Consider the following 17,922-nt stretch of genomic DNA (forward strand, 5'->3'; position numbering starts at 1 on the left):
TGTTAAAAAGAGAAAGTGAGTGGTGAGTATAACATGACTGTGGTACTGTATATATACTGAATTTACCATGTAAACTATTGTACAACTAAATTATTGTAGTACTGATAAGTCTACCCTTTGATGTTTATTACCCAGTGTTCTTTCACAACCAGCCTTTATTTGTACAACATGGCCATTATTTGGGAATACTAAATTCTATTTCTAAATTTACAGTATTGTTACTTTTAAAACTAGGAAACTCCGCTTAGCCACAGCACAACAAGCTAAACCTAAATCTAAAGTTTGCTAACATTCACCAACATTAGCCACATAAGCTTCCATCAGACCAAATAAGTCTTTATTACATCTGAGTGTGTGGAATTATTCAAAGGTGTGTTTTACTGCTCATTATTTTTCTTTACTTGTCAGAGGAAGACTGTGCTATTTCTTCTTTGAAAAGTTCCATAGAGACTCTGATGTAACCACAAAGGTGGAAGGAGATGACCAGAAATGAAATGTGAGAAATGACACAGAAGATCAGTCAAGTTTTCTGATTCAGGTTTTGATTGCATACAAGTGACCCTGAGCTCAGATAATCCAGAATTTAGTCCATATTGCCCTGTCACCTTCTAAATCCTCGACTTGGCAGGAGCACAGCTCTGTTGTAAGATTTCATCATCCTCAATTCTGTTATTTGAATACATTGTTTTTGACCTTCCTGTTTATTTTCACTTTGTCCCAACCTGTCTCTTCCTTGGCAGTTAGGGGTTTATTACATTTCCCTAAATGTCAACTGAAAACTCCAGCCAACTTATGCAAGAATAATGTTATGGGTAACTGTACACTCACAGAGGAACAATGTACACACCTCCCAGACTTCAACAACAACAGTCAAAAAGCCCTGCATGCTAGGTAAACATCTCCAGACAACTCTGTGCATGTTTATCTAGTCTGGCTTTGGATCAATGCGAGCTACAGCTCCCATGAAAATATAGTGTGGTGCATATAATCACATCATCATGAACACTCTCTTATTCAGTCATTTTTTTAATTTTCAGACATACTTTTTGCTGTAAAAAACATCTACAGCGTTTAGTAATCTCTGACCTGGAACATTTAGCCCACAATGGTCTATGAGCTATGGGCAAAAAAAACAAATACTGACAACAACATTAGATCATGTGTTAAAAATTGCCATCCTTATCTACCTACAGACCAGATCATGAGTTATACAGTTTTGGTTTTCAGACTCTACATTAAACAATGAATACTACTTTAAAGTGTGGGAGTTATAGGCCTTGTAAAACAAAGTTTAGGAGATCAACACGTGGCTACTACATTGGCTTCAGAAAGTATTCAGACCCCTTCACTTTTTGCAAACTCTTTTTGTGTTGTAGATTTCATTTTAAATGGATGAGGCCACTGTGGTAGCCACGTAGCCAATAAGTTGGCACAGTTGTATCCATTATTTCATTTCAAATCTTCAAATCTTCTTCAGTGAATATAACAGAAAGCCAAACTTCCCTTCTAAATTTTTGTAAATGGAACCTAGCCTGGATCCAGATGCCCACACTTCTGTCAACTGTCAACACCAGGAGATGTCATTGCCTTTGCCAAATGAGTGATGTAAAAGCAGGCAAAGGCCTGGTGGAGGTTTTGGCATGTCAGGATTATGATTCACTGTGACCTCTTTCCTTTAGTGTAACCGTTTCACTGGAACAAGCATTTTATCATCACTGCTACTGCAAAACCCCTGGAGCTGATCCAGCTTGGCAGAGGAGGAAATGTTCACACTGATAATCCTTCACAACAACACAACAATTTATACAGAGTGAAACACACAGAACATGATATTCCATACTGCTGAGTGTAACAGTGTCACAATTCTCACTTTCCTCACACCACGCGTGCTCTGAACATAAAGAGACATGGATTTACCATAGTCAGTCCTGTTGTTATAAATACAAAATAGGGGCTAAATAATAAGAAATGTACTGAAACGAAAAGAAAACCCTTCTGGAGCAGGAAAGAAGTCCTGCTGCCACTAATCATTAGAGAAACCATAGAATAAGGAGAATAACTAATGAAGACAGCAAGGATACACAGAAACCAGTTATATTAGAAACAGTCATTCCAAAGCATTTCTCAGACCTCTAAAACTCTTTTAAATCTAAGAGCATTTTATCTTTAACTCTTAAGTTAGTAAGAAGAAGTCAAAGTGAAGGATTCTTACTTTTATCTTTAAAAATACAGGCCCTGACTTTTTCTAAAAGACAGTATGGATCCAGATGTCCACTCACCACACTTGAGTACTTACAAAACATCATTTAAAAGCAACTTGATTCAAATAAATGGATATGACATAGGACGTAACCTAATTATTAATATTTCTGTATGAGTTTAGCTTTATCAAGTTCAGTCTTTGACTCATATTAAACAGTCTCTGTTATATCCATACTGAGCTGAGCTTTGACAGTTTTTTTTTTTTTCCTTAATCATACAACCATTGCAGACTTTAGGTCTGTATTCAAATTAGTGAGACAACTTAGTTGTGTACAAAAGAGTTCCTCCTCGTCAGCACACCTCCAGCTGGTGCCTTTGGTAGCCACATCATTCACTTATGCCTAAAAACAGGATTTTTGCTACATGTGATGAACTCTCCTTTCATTTATTTCGATATTTTCTGTTTTCATTTATAGAAATAGTGGTGACAAGCATGTAAAAGGAGGGTGATGGAACATAGGGGGTGGAGAGAGAGAGGGATGACAAGCAATAAAGGTCCATGGCTGGAACTGAATGTGATATGAGTCCCAATCACTAGGCTACAGTGATGCCCCAGCACCATGAGACTTTCCCTGTCTTCCCCCAGTACAAATCTAGCTGGGGAAAACAGATTTCTCTAATTGCCTACCAGGGCTGAACAACAAATTGAAATATTACTGAAATCTCAATATGGCCAAGTACAATATCCAAACACAGAAGCTGCAATTTTTTTGATAAAGTAAAATGTGTCACAATATAACATTATGAATAGAGCACTGCGGTGTTACAGAGATGCCCTTGCCGATAAATCATATTCTCCAGATGTAGGGGAACATTCTTGTTTGGTACAGACCTCAGCAAAAATCACATCACTTTTATTTCTTAAGTGCTAAGATTGAAGGCAACTGGACTTCTTTTTGGTTTGAAGACGTTTTACCTCTCATCCGAAAGGCTTCTTCAGTTCTGAAAACTGGTTGGGGAGTCCCCAACTACCATGACCTGGATAGACTGAGAACCTTCACAGGCAGATCACTTTTATTTGTTTTTCAGTGAAAATGAAATTTAAAACTTACAATTCCCACTAAAATCTCTTTAATCTTTGGACATGCCAACTCTACAAAGAAAAGCCAGACAAACTTAGATTTGAACCTGGAACCTTCTTACTGTGACACCACAGTGCTGACCACTGCACCACTCCAGTGGTTAGCATTGGTTATTCAGAATTTAAACTATTTAAATTTCCAATCACTGACAGTTGCCAATAAATGTATCTTTTTCTTTGTCATTCCGTCTGACCTGCCAGGTGTTTACAGATTTGCAGCCTGTATAGAAACCTCTAGCCAATGGCCACTGGCCAGCTCAAGAAAGAAGAAGTGTCTGATGAAGTGACATAAGTAACTTGTTGGGAATTTCCAGTGAGACAACACACACCATCACTGCACACATATGTAGAAAAAAGAAGCAGCTGCTTTTGTTTCTATTCACATTTGGTTCTGTATTTGTTCACATTGCAGTACAGGCTACAAACACATGCAAACACTCACTGACTGATGCAGCAGTATGTGCAACACATTGACATATTCTAAGAGAACAATGCAACTTTTTCTCTCAATATTGATTCTGAAAGCTAAACTCAGGTATCTGATGATAATGAGTGTCATCAGTTTGTGATATATTGTCAAAGTCATTAATTTCTATAACAGTTAAGTTCTTCTATGTGTAAGCTGACACAAAACTGGAACTATACATCAGTTCTTACTGTACAGTAACTATAAGTGGAGATCTTGGGGTTTTTTTGTATTTCTGCTTTATTATGACTAACAGTGGAGACAGACAGGAAAGGCAGGTGTGAGAGAAAGGGGATGTCATGCAGCAGAGTCAGATTCAAACTGGTGCTCTGGTAAGGACTTAGCCCCATGCATTTATTGTGAGGCACAAGCAGTGGTATCTGCAGTAGATTTATATATAAACATTACCTCACCACAGGGTCATACCATGCCAACTCACCCAGAAGGCAGAACTCTTCCTAGTTCATGTCAGAATTCATGGGAAATCTCCAAAACCCTATAGCTCTACTTCAAATTCTTTGCTAGTTATACATTTTTTAAGCTTGGCTCTTTCATAATTGGTGCAATTCTTTGTATTCCAGCCTCAGCAACTGCTTATGAATTGGCTTGAAATTTGTACCGAACATCCAAGAACCTTAAGGATAATTTGCAACATGTATTCATGTAAACAGCTGTTGCTGAATGTTTTACAGTAATCACATCTTTTACCTGATTAAATTATTAATTAATGCAGAAAATCAGGTCATTCCAAAGGGCTCGCAGGCTTTTTCCTGATACTGCACTTTATAACACAGGATATTGTGGAAGCTCTCTGTTCTGCCTGTGCAGACTTAAAAAGAAGGTGGCAGGAGTTTTAATAGGAATCTTAAACCCTTCTCACTAAACACTACCTGATAAACAATTAAAACATTACAGTCCTCCTTTTGTAAGGCTGCTGCTCAAACATGGACAGAAAAAGCTGAGAAAAGCAGAAACACATGCTAAAAGCTCATACACTGTGGGCCTCCTGCCTCGCTCTGAGGGGAAAAAGAGCCCTCATCAGTCAGAGCAGCATCAAAGACCAAACATCATTAGCAAATAAAGACGTTTCACTCTGAAACCCAAATGAACCCCATTCAGCTCCAACACTCAGACAGTGATGGATGGACACATGATTGTAAAAGAGTTATTGTCAGCAAATCTTTCTCCACAAAGGGTGTTCTGACTTTGTATTTCACTCATGTGGGATTGCAGCCACTGAGAATGTCAAAATACATCTTGTGGTGGGGAGCTGTCTGTGTTACTGCTGTTTTTATTTTACATTTCTGTATAGAAGCTGTCATTACTGTGTATATTCTGAATTTGAACCTAAACCTTTCTGGGAGCCTGATGGTGGATGTACTTGAACACATGTATCTATCCCCTGTCAAGTTTTTTAGCTATCTGATCTGACTGATACGGGAATAATACAGCAGTCCAGCGCACACTCGAAGCCCCTAAAGACAAAGGAGCCCTACATAAGCAGACAATCTCAAAGTTTGAAGACACTGATGCACACTGCCATGATTAAAAAGATATACAGGACACAGGTTGAAGTTAGTGGAGTGTAGCAGCGGACATGAGTTTGCTGCCTCAGGTCTACACATCTCATCTCTATCACCACACCTTGCATCTGATGTTTTGATGTTGTGAATTCAACTCATCATCTCAGAAGATAACTGGCGAGATGGCATCAACCTCCTGTAATTGTATCCTTAGAAGTGTATTTCTGAACTCTGGTTAGAGGCCAGCTCTTTTTCCACCTGCATCCAGTCTTTATGCTAAGCCACGTTAACTACATCCCAACTCCAGCTTACCACCTTACTTAACCCAGACATGAGAGTAATATCAATGTTATAATCTAACTCTTGGGAACAAAGCAAACAAATGTAGTCCAGACATATATCAGAACCATCTTCTCTTCAGCTGGGAAGTTCTCATGAGCTGCAGCTTCATTATACACGCACACAAAAAAAAACCCAAAGTCTCACCAGCTGGCTCTAGTGTAATGGATTGTTGAAATCTTGCAATAAACAACGACCATTTTCTTTCTATCTGCCACAACATTTCTCAAAGCTTGACATAATTTACAGTATTTTGAAAGGGTACCATTCAAATAATATGCATCTTTGACAAATATTTCAAAGCATAAATCTGACAACTGTCAGACAGCAAAAACCTACCAAGTGAAAAAACCTGCTATGCTCTGAAGTCTTTGTTTTTGGTTAATCAGATAGAGATAATCACTTGACATGTAACATGTACTTTCCACCTGACAGTTACTGTAGGAATTTACATTGCCCACTGTGTTTTGGGAATGCTAACATTGCTGCTAACATACTACTTCTGTTTCTCCTCACAAGTAACGCCTCACTGGGCTCTGTGGGTCACTTCACACAGATGTAAAACAGACAGTTGTAGAGGTTATGCATTTATACAAGCCAAACATTATGTGACAAAAATATAAGTATTCACCTGTGGAAAAATGTTTGTTGCTGATGATGTTTATTTCTTTCTGATTTTGGATTTTGAGGGATAAGTGCAGCTACACTCTCTTCCTCTAGGGCCACCCTCAAGAAAAAATGTCAACAATGTACACAAGATGAAATTTACTGAGCAGATTCATGATCCCACCAGAATGATCTTGTCTGGCCATAATGAACTCTGGTAGGTGAATGAATGAATAGGGTACAGAAGGGAGCGCACATTCAGAGTAAAAATGTGTCATCTCTCAAATTCAAAGCCCTGCAAAACATTGTTATAGATCTCACAAGGATAAGGATCCTGAGAATGGAGAGGGCTCACTGCCAGGGTTTTGTCTTGTTGCCAGCTGTAGATACATTCCAGGTCAGTGGGTGCAGAAACTGGTATCTGTCACAATGATGTGACGTTATCTCACATATGATGTTGGTTCAAAAATGGCAGCTCAATTAAGAAGTTCAGGCTAATCCAGTTTGAGACCTACAACTTAGATTGGCTGTTGAACTGTAACATAGCTGGAACATTTTCTACAATCAGACTCAGCTGTAGCAGTTGGAAATATCTGTCCGTTACATCACTGTCTACATCTGGTCAACTCTCTACAGGAAGGTACACCAAGCAGGAAGTTGGAGTTTTCCTCCAAAGGCACTGTTTATTGCTAAATTTGTCCTAAGGGAAAAAACCTATTAACCATCAGCAAACAGCCCGGGTCCATCTGTGACTCCTGCTCACACATATAAATTCCAAGCTGACAATAAAAGTTGACTTTCAAGAAGACTAGTGAGGTCCAAAGCTATGGGCTCAAAACAAGGTCAATAAGATAACTGAACACAGAAATAATTCAAAAGATTATAAATTAGCCTTTGGAAACCTTTAAAATAAAACTGCATGAGAAATTCATATTTGTGCATGTGTAGAAAAAAAAGAATTATTTGAAAAAAATAGACTTGAAATGTTTTGTGAAAATCTGTTTGAAGATTCAAAGTAGAAAACTGTAGTAAAACTCAAACTCTGACAGTGACAATCCCATCATAAAGCAAGAGTCCAATCAGAGGGCAAGTGGTCCTGTCACTTTCACCTCTACTACAGGTCCTGAAAGGCTTGGTAGATTTTAGAGTTTAGATGGACGACAGTGCACGTGTTCTTCCATGACCCAAATGATGTTCACCATTATTTTTCTACAGTATCATCAGATATAATTCCACCTGGGTCCAGGACAGCCCCTGCTATCGTATCATCGTCATCGTTACCTTTCAGGCAACAAAATCATCTGTCCTCTGACTGGACAATTTGACTAATTTGTGATTGGATTGTCACATCAGATTTCAGGAGTACAGAGTAGTTGTAACTTCAGCATCGCACACAGTGGAAACTTTAAGTCATGAGTTCTATTTGCAGTTTTCTGCTCTATATCTGTATATAGTTTTTCACAGTGTCTTTATGTAACCTCACCCTCATATAATTTAGTCATATTTTATTTACATGGTTTCTTTTTTTTTTAAATATAAAACTTTTCTACACACCTTTTTTCTCCGATACAAATCTACACATGTACAAATTTCAGTCTCTCACATGGTTTTATTCTATAGGTTTACAAAGGTTGAATTGCAACTACAAACTTTTGTGAATGTCACTTAACAAGCTAAAAATCTTACTGACCCTAATTTGAGCCCATACAAAGCTCTGTTATTTTTAGCATAGCACAGAAGAAACATTAAATACTGTATCTAAGTTCTGTTTCTGTGCAGCCTATCTTAGGAAAAGCTCCTTTTACAGAGTCCATATTGTAGTTATGGTGAGGCTGTGACTGGCAGTTTGGTGGCACCACACCCATTGCTGCTGTAAAAGAGCTTCTTCACAGGATCTGTTTTTGGCAGAGGGATCCTGTACTTGGGAGGCTGGTTTTATACATGGACTAGATGAATGGAGTATTTTATTGTCTGGTTTTACTGGTAGTGGCAGTGGTAATGTGAAGAGAAAATATGGATTTCTGAAGGGCTAACACTCCATGTCCAAACTAACATTGAATGAACATTGAATCATCCAGAGTGTCTTATTATGTCAAAGTACATGTTAGGACAGTCACAGTGAGTGACAGTTAAAATATAGCAAACTATAAATATAACTCTGGATGCATGCTATTCTTCTTCCAGACTGACAGTGTGAGGCTCTATGTCTAGAAACACCTAAGCTCACAGACCTTCATTTTTAAATCATTACAGTTGATTTAAATCATTTTTGATGAGCCCAATAAAAATTGTCATCAGACCTACAACACAAGAGACCACCAGTTAAGCCAAGTGACCTAGTGGCCTAAAAATAATCCAAGGTAAACCCAACCCGAAAGAAGTTTTTAAGATTTAGTTTTACTAGAAAAAGTCCAAAAATGAGTCAAAGTCATAAACATTTATGTTGAATATTAAGGAATGAAACCAAACACCAAATAGAATGACCTCAAACAAAAATAAAATAGAATTAGATGTCTTTACTTAGATCTGTGAATATTTTGGTGTGATAACCAATGCTGAGTGGCACGAGATAAACAAGATCCTGGACTCAAGTTGATTGCCTTGATTTGGAACACCTATCTTAGCATAAATGCTAGTTGAAGTGCATGAGAGAGAGAGAAAATATACAGACTATAAATATAACTTTCCTTTCCAGTGAAAGTTTAATTTTATTGTGAATAAGGCTGTTTGCAAAAACATGAATCTTAACAAAGTAAAAAAAAAGCATCTGATTTTTGAGTATTCAGCTTTCCCATTCTCTACGCCTGCACACAAACACCTCACCAGTGTATCCTGCCCTCTGCTTTTTATAGCTACAGGTTTAACAATAGCAGTGGAGCTAGACTGATAATATTTGGGTCACCAAACTAAAAAGGTGCATCCCTTTGGGAACATGAATGCACTCAATAAATACCTGTGACATTATGAGAAGCAGTCAGGTGACAACTGAAGGGAAAAATCTAAACAGAACAGTGTAGAAACATAAATGCAGACTCTCTCCTACACATCACAACATCTTGATTCAGAGCTCTATGCCATCTCATTTCTATATGATAACAATTCTCTTGCGTTTTCATCAGGGACTCCAGCTTCAGCAAAACAAACACTCCTTTCCTCTCTCTCAGGAAATGACAATGAGCAGCAGAAATAAACCCAGCAAGAGCCAGTGAGTGAAATGAAAAAATGAAATGAATCCCAATCCAGTTGGACCTTTGCTGCATGTCATTCCCCCTACTCTCTCTCCCTGTTTCCTGTCTCTCTCTACTGTCCTATCTAATAAAGGCTAAAAGCCTGAAAACAATAATACATTTTTTTAACTCTGCTGATGATGGTAAGAACCACCTTACTGTGCTCATGTCAAAAAAGATTAGCTAGTTCAGGTTACCATTTTCTTTTTCTTTTTTTTAACCTCTAGGCTCAACCAGGTATTTTGCAACTTTATAATATTGTGAGACCTGAAGATGGAAGTTCAAAGACATTTTCCATCCAATCAGATGGAGCTTGAGTGGATCCGCCAGCAAGATTAAGATAAACCGAAACCTAAATCCAGGTAGGCAAAGGTTGTGGAGACTTATCCAAGACTCAAGTTGTAATTGCTGCCAAAGGGGCTTTGAAAAAAAGCCCTGAATTAAGGTGTCAGAATATTTTTGTAAATGAGAGATTTCAGTATTTTTTTATGAATTTGTAAAAATGTATAAAAACATGTTTTTACTTTGTCATAATGGGTTACCGAGTGTAGATTTATATCCATTCAGATTTAAATCTACAACACCTGTCAACGAATGAGGCAAATCTCAACATGACAGGTGTTCTGTGATTTTAGAGAGGTCTGCGTGTGTGAACTAAAACCACTCAACTTGTGTCTTTTACATTCCCTGTAATGTTTATGGACAAATATTGGTGGTGAAATGTGGAAGAAGCATGATGTTCAGACTTATCAGACTCCTAATGTGCAAAAAAAGTTAACTACATTTTTTTTTTTTTTTTCATGAAGGACAGCTTCCATTCATTTGGACTGAGTGTAACAGTGTAGAATAGTGAAGGTGTGTTTCTCAAGTTAAAAGCATGAGAGCTGCCAATCACACACATAAGCACTCATCACAACTGAACACCTACAGGAGATTTCTAGAGCAACAGGTTTTCCACCATCATCATCAAAAAACCAATGGAGGAAATATCTTTTGGAAGAATGTTGTTCATCCCGCTAGTAGATTTCCACACATTGGCCAGTCTCTGACAAAAAGACTCTGATAGAACAACACCTTACTAGAGAAGCAGAGGTTTTATGACCAATGGACCAATGACCAAGTCTAGGCTTGGTTATCCATTTTTGCAGAGGACAACATTATACATAAAGTGAAAGGCTACAGACACCATAGAGCATGGAGCATACCAGCATCTACACACACACACACACACACACATCTACATGCATGATTGCTTTCCCGCTCTAGTTTGAGCGTCTGGTTTTCTTGTATAATTTTTTCAGTTACAAGCCAAGACTGTGGGTGACTCATAGTTATTTGGCAACAGCTCAGGGGAAGCAGGAATTTTGATCCACATTACATTCACAGCAACTGCAACTGGAATTCTGGTTAACATTCAGACTTCATCTGATCATAAAATTACTGAGTTAACATTGTATTTGAAAATTATTTGAAAAGTGCACATAATGTCACGCTTTTTGATTAGCAACTCAATCTTTTCAACTCCTGTGAATGCTTCTCTGTGTGTGAGTTTCCACTGAAGTGTGCGGCATCTTACATTCCTGCCCAAAAAGTACCAGCATGCAGAAGAAGTGACAGGAAATGATGCATGCATGCATATCAAACACTGCATACAAGAGGCTCTTATTTCATCTGTTTTTATCATTTAATATTTGGAATGATCTGGCCATTAAAATACTCAAAGACTGTTAGAGAATTTCATCTTCTGATATCATCTTCAAACAAAAAATGATTTTCAAACAATAACAGTAGAAATAACGACAGGATTACAAACTAGTGCCCAGGACCCCCAGGGGAAGGCTCCAGGTTCACCATGCATTCAGTTCTACCAGTTAATTTGTGGTAACAAACTAACACCTGCATTTTTAACACATTTAAAAAGTAGTTTGCTCTAGTGTAGTGCTGTAGTAGTGTTACTATGTGACTTTCAGTGGTGGAGAAAGTATTTAAATCCTTTACATAAGTAAAACTACCACACAACACCACAAACAAACTATCTGATGGTAACTGAGGCAGCTGTAGCCCAGCAACTCCCATGTTCTGTGAGAGTAGAGTGATATTAACGGCTATTTCTAGCTAAACAAGGATCTTACTCTTTAACAAAAAGCCCTGTCTCTGTCGAAATACCTTACCATAATGTTAGACACTTAGAATAACAAGCCGAACTTGTCAGTGGCAAAAACAAGAACTTTAGATTAGAACTTTGGATTGACTTTAACACGGACAGTTCCACCGTTTGGTTACTTCGCAGCATATGTTTAGCAGTTCAGATGGCAAAGCTTTGTCCCTATCAATCATTCAAACCCAGAAACATGGGAAAATAAAACCTGAAATGATCCTTTAAAGTTAGAGAAACAATTCAGAAACCACTCAGGGGATGTAAGTTTCCAGTAATGTAGCAATTATCTCACAAACTGTGAGCTACAGTAAACAGGATGAACTTTAAAATGATTTGAAATCGACTTCCATGTAAAACACTGATATATTAACTAGCACCATTACTCCCCAGTGTACTTTCTTGATGATACTTTTCTTCCATATGACTGAATAATAACTTAAAATCTAAATGTGTTTAATGTAATGAAAAACATTAGCAATATAATACAATATGCCCAATCTAGTATCTAACTGTAATATGTTATGACCAGTGTAATATCAGTAGAGGCCCAGAGGTCATTTTTGCCACATGGCCCCCTGATAGGTTAATCCCTGATACCAGTAAACTAAAACAGTTTAATCAGTCAGTAAATTATTAACCCATAAGAGCCCAAACCAATTTCCCCATTTAGAAAAATTATATATTACAGGGGATATAAAACATACACTTCATGAGTTAAAAGTCAATTATGAGAAAGTTCCGCAACATTTAAAGAACTAGTGACACCTGTGTCACTGTGGGCTCTTATGGGCTAATTTATGGTTATGAAGAAAAATGAATCAGATCAGTTCAACAAAAAACATACTGAGCTAGTGAATCGTGCCTCCCTTAAGTGAGTGTGAGAGTTTGATGGTATTCAGATGAGAAGTCACAAGTATTCAATGATCCTGAACAAGAAAAAGCAGGAGAACTGGACTCCAAAGCTGGGAATACAAATCCTCTATTTGATTTCACTTTTCTGAAAGGCTCAGGGTCATCCCAGGTCTTGTGGGAGGTTGGCTGGCTGACGGCTGTTCAGCCACACACTCTTGGACTGATTTGATTCTTTTGTTGAGTCTCAGTACCCATCTACAAAGCCTTTCTTGTCCAACTGGTTGATGTACAAGTTTACAAAAATGTCCCTTTTGATCTAGCTTGATTACAGCCAGGAGTGGAAGCAGCACATGTAATTAGCTTAGCATGAGTTCCCATTTTACTTTTTACCTACAGTGAATCTGTTTGTAATCTGGGTTACTGCCTCCTCTCCAAATATTTAGTAAATCAAAGGCCCAAAAATGAAAGCTATTTCTATACTGGCTTGTAATGTGTGTGAAAATATCAATATCAGCCTTCAAACACCAAACGTATCTCCTGTAGCAGTTAGTTGACAATTACATGCCGCATATTCTGTGTCTACCCACTCATTACCTCTATCTCTCACTCAGGGTGCTGCATAATGACCTTAGCCCACCTACAGATGCCGTTTGTACCAAAGCACACTGCTCACTGCTTTTAGTTTTTTGATTTTGACGCCTCGCCACCGCTCAACATCCTGTACGCCCCTGCACTAGTGTCTGAGGTCCCATTTGAGAAGTGAAACAGAGAACAGCATCATCTCTGAGAAACACTTTCTCTTCCCCCACTGCATGACAGTGACTGCACGGTTTGTATGGCTCAATTGTGCAAAATTATAGCTGTCATTTGACTCACAGTGTAAAGCAGTAGGAACTATTTAACATCAAATGACTCCTGTGTAATGCAAAAGTGAGACAAACCCAGTGAGGACCCCATTTATTTTAGTTTTCCAGCCCACAACTCAGCTCTCATCAACCTGCTTTCCAGCTGCAGCAGGCTGCTGATGCAAAAAAGCTGTGACGACGCCACCTTACACTACCTGCACAGCAGCAAACAGCACACAGACACAGTTAGGCTGCGTTCACACATGCACTGCGACCCTGAACTTTGTAGACATTACCCAGAGGAGATGTATGTGAGAATGCAAATGTCCAAATCAGTTGGACCAGACTTTATCCTGCCAGCTCTCCGATACAAATCCTCTGTAATGTCTGACTGAGCCAGTGTGTGGACAGATTCAGTCTGGAATTCACACCAAGTGATGTTCTATCCTGGCACCACCCCTCACCTAAATCAAATAGGACAAAGTGGAGCGTTTAGCACCTTAAGAGCCAGACACTCTCATTCTCAGGAGTTGGGGGAGACCAACACAGAGCTAAAGGAGAGTGACTGCTGTGAAAACTGTTGGCTGATAAGTCCACAGAAGCTGACACAAATGCACATGCCCATATATTTATATCTATTAAATATCTGCAAGTATCTCATCCAATATTAGATTATATTCAGTAATGTTCTGGACTAAATTATTCAGCTGATGCAACAAGGGTTGCAAACAACAGTCAGTCAGTATCAGGTGCTGGTGTTATTCTGACACAATCAATTCAAGCTGCCATTATCTATCAGCATTCAGTGACAATACACAAACAACTCAATAAGAGGCAGTAATTATTAGCTCTCAATGTAACTGCGAGGACATGTTTGAGGAAAGGGCCCCACAACTAGGGTTTCCCTTCTGATTTAACCACCCATTAAAGGACCAGTCCACCAAAATGATGCATCAGTTTACTTATGATAGGGAGTGCTATTTGTCTGCTGTAAAAAATTGCATAATGTCTTCTCTGGCGCTGGAGGAGTTTTGTCAAGCCTGATGAAATAACCCTAATGATGTCATAGTGAGGAGCATTTACCAGACAGGGAGGGTCCAATGACAAACAAAAGTTGCATTGTGGGAAATATAGGATCCATTGTTGTATGATTAAAGGCTGTCCCATCAAAAGCTAGTTTAAAAGGTGTATTTTAGTTTATACTGTGCTTACACTAACTAAATAAGGTGGAGGGTCCCAACAATAAAATTTTGCACTGGGGCCCTCTAAACAGGTTAATCCAGCCATGCTGAATGGGGACTGTTCCTTTAAATAAAAGTGTTTCATACGTAAACCTTCAGGAATTAATTCTCATTTCTTGCCAAAAGCCCCTTTTAGCTGTAAAACATTCTCTCACAGAGGTCAGGCTTTTCATTTAGATTCTTCAGACAGAGATTCAAAGTCAGCCTATGTGGTATGCCTGCTAAATGCACAACTGCCTCAGAGGATAAAAGCACCTAAAAATAACTGTCAAAATGCCAGGGGAGATGATACATGTGCAAGCTCAGAGTGCTGGCAGCAGGTTAGCTAACTGTCACAGATCTGACTGTCATATCTCCCTGAAACAGACACAAACATTATGCGAGACCATGCTTGTTTTGCATGCAGATAACAAAGCACCGAGCTGCTCCTGACTGCTGATGGAACATAAATCTCTGCAGCATGATGATCTCACTGAGTGAAAAGTGATGAGGTTTATAGTTACTGATTCAATAACCAGAGCTCGTTTACCTTTGGGGACTGAGCTGAAGTCGACAATAAGCTGTTTTTGTTCTCTCTGAATTATATTTCTATTTCAGGCAGTTGAGAATGCACAATATTTTAAAGTCTTTGACACTTGTTCTGACACTAACAATACTTTTGTCCATATGCTATTGAAAAGAATATAGACGTCTTCATTCAACAAAATAGGTTCTCAAACGTTCTAAAAGCTGCATAAGAACTTGCCTAGATAAAACACTCCAAATAAGTAAAACACTCTGAAACTGAAATTTCAGACATAAATTTGACATAAAGAGCTATCTGAACAAAAACTAAAGTGTCTGCTACAGTTTGAAAAAGCGAAGGTTTAATATGCAGCCGCACAAGACAGAAAGAAAGTGACTGTCTATCCCTAGACTCTAAAAAAAACACCATCTCATGCTTTTCAGAAATGTGGTATTACAACATTCAGGGAAAAACACTGAAATATCTGCCATCTGCTGATGCAACTTCCTGCTGATCTCTGCACAAGTTGCACCGTGTCCCAAATCCACACTATACTAATTTTAAAGTCAGTTTTTTTCCTAACACCAGAGCCAGAAAAAATAAAGGATCATTCCACTTTATTACAACTTGGTTCTTATTTCTATCAGTTATGGTACCATTATATTACTATAGCTTCACTGGTCAAGTATATTGACACATGCAGAGTTTAACAACAGCTTGTAATTTTCAATACACATACACAGTATCAAACAGAAAAGGATATGAGCTGAATTAAACATAATTTTATATATAGGCAAGAGATGAACAATAAACTACACACAGGTTCCTCTATTTACAGAGGGCACACTAGATATGCATGTACAGTAATATGAATTAGTACTGTAGTGTTATTCTCCAGCAACTGTTTTAGACCTCTCATGATTGAAGAAACTACTCACACCTGCAAAAGATTATGACAAATTGCAGATGGTAGTGAAAAAAAAGTAGAGAAATCACTGTTTTCTCTCAGTAAGTTTAATTGTTGGTGACATTCCTACATTACAGTGTGACTGACATTTGATACATACTGTATGTAGCGTAATTTCACTCCAGTACAAAATCATAAACCAAACTGTGGTTTCATATGTATGTATGCTTGTGTATATATGAAGAACAGAGTGCCACCCTCAAAAACCAAACCTGAACAGCCAAACATTTGCAGAGATGGGTATCTTAGTCCATTCTTCATTCTGTTCAAAAAGCTCATGTGCGATCTACTGTTTACTTTCTTCTCATCTCGTTGTTCTACTCTTCAGCAGAAAACTAAACTCATAAACTCACGATGATTATGATCATCAGATCATCCACAGATCATTCTGAATTGTGTCCTCTATGATTCTGTTATTCTCTCATGCTTTCACTATATTTCTAGAGACCTGATGATGCTGTCACAGTGACTCAGTATTCAAGTTATGCTGTAAGTTTCTTCTGATATAAGGTGTGTGCAAAGTGTCCGCCTGGGTATTTACTGGGACTTGAAACGTAGCAATATACAAACATATCATATCAGTATCAGTTATTAGCTTCACAAAGCATAAACATGTCAAAAATGATTTTTATGCAGATATTAAGCTGGTAGTTGTGATCAATTTGTAGATGTTTCTCATTTTAAAAGCAACAGAAGAGAAATGGTTTTAGGTCTAGTTGATAGTTCAGTATTATCGTACATAGACTTTCAGTCAAACATATTAAGATATATTATCATGTTCTGTCAATGTTTTACATATTTCTGCTGTCCAAATTAAAGATTAAAAGCAAACTGGAATTTAAAAAGTTGTTACATTATTCATTTACCTGTTTTGTCATGTAATATAGAACAGTGAAACACACTCCACTAATTTACACAACATTTATAGTATTTCATGTGTACTTTTGCATGTAGGTTTTACCATATTGCGATAATGCATATTGCTATTGAAGCCACATCCCAGTAGCTCACAGTCCTTTTGTTTAGAAGCATGTCATTGCCTCAGGATATGTTTGCCTTCAAAGTATGACCTTTTGCTCCTGTATTTGTACAAAGACTCCTACAAAACCGTGCATCATATTTTGGGTCGATATGGGTGGAGACAAAAGTTGGAGTTGGACACTAGTATCTCTGTAATGCTAACCATGTTATGGTGCAAGATAGTCATCTGACAGTGACACACAGGCAGAAGCAGATTCATAACGAGGCTGAAAAGCAACAGTGTACCAGATCACACAGCTTCAAAGTAATTAAATCACCTTCCTTATCAAACAGGAGAGGATAGTTATCAATAAAAACAAAGACCTTCACTAAGACCAGTAACAGCCTCTACACTCTGTTTTACAACACTCCAGCACTGAGCCACGGCAGCCTTACCCACACATGCTGGAGAGTGTCCCCATGTGATATTTACTGTTCCCCTGTGCTTTGCCGCCCCACCATTTTATAAGTCAAGTAAACACAACATCAGCACATAAGGTGGGACTACAGATGTGCAACAAAAGCAGCATTGTGTAACAGTGTTCTGACTCCTGTTGAACAGTCAGCATTGTGGGGGCAGAGCAGGTGGAGCTTCGCTTGCAAAAAGTCAGCTTGACAACAAATTTTGAATTACAGTTTAACACAGGAGTCAACTTGTGCATAAACATGACTGTCTGTTAAAGTCTGTTAAAGGATAATCATTTGAATAGAATATTCCATATACATGTATTGTATTTGAACTATACAGCAGAGTTATAAAGCAGAGACCAGCTCTGCTGCTGGTCTAACAATGTGACAACTCAAAACGAACCTCATGCACAGATTAGCAA

At 38.2% G+C, this 17,922-nt stretch overlaps 1 protein-coding gene across 1 annotated transcript in view; it reads right to left on the bottom strand.

Moving 5' to 3' along the window:
- eml3 (EMAP like 3) overlaps positions 1-17,922 on the bottom strand; it is a 54,646-nt gene that overhangs the window by 35,774 nt on the left and 950 nt on the right.

Source organism: Lates calcarifer, linkage group LG14, assembly GCF_001640805.2.
Source record: "Lates calcarifer isolate ASB-BC8 linkage group LG14, TLL_Latcal_v3, whole genome shotgun sequence".
Classification (NCBI taxonomy): domain Eukaryota; kingdom Metazoa; phylum Chordata; class Actinopteri; family Centropomidae; genus Lates; species Lates calcarifer.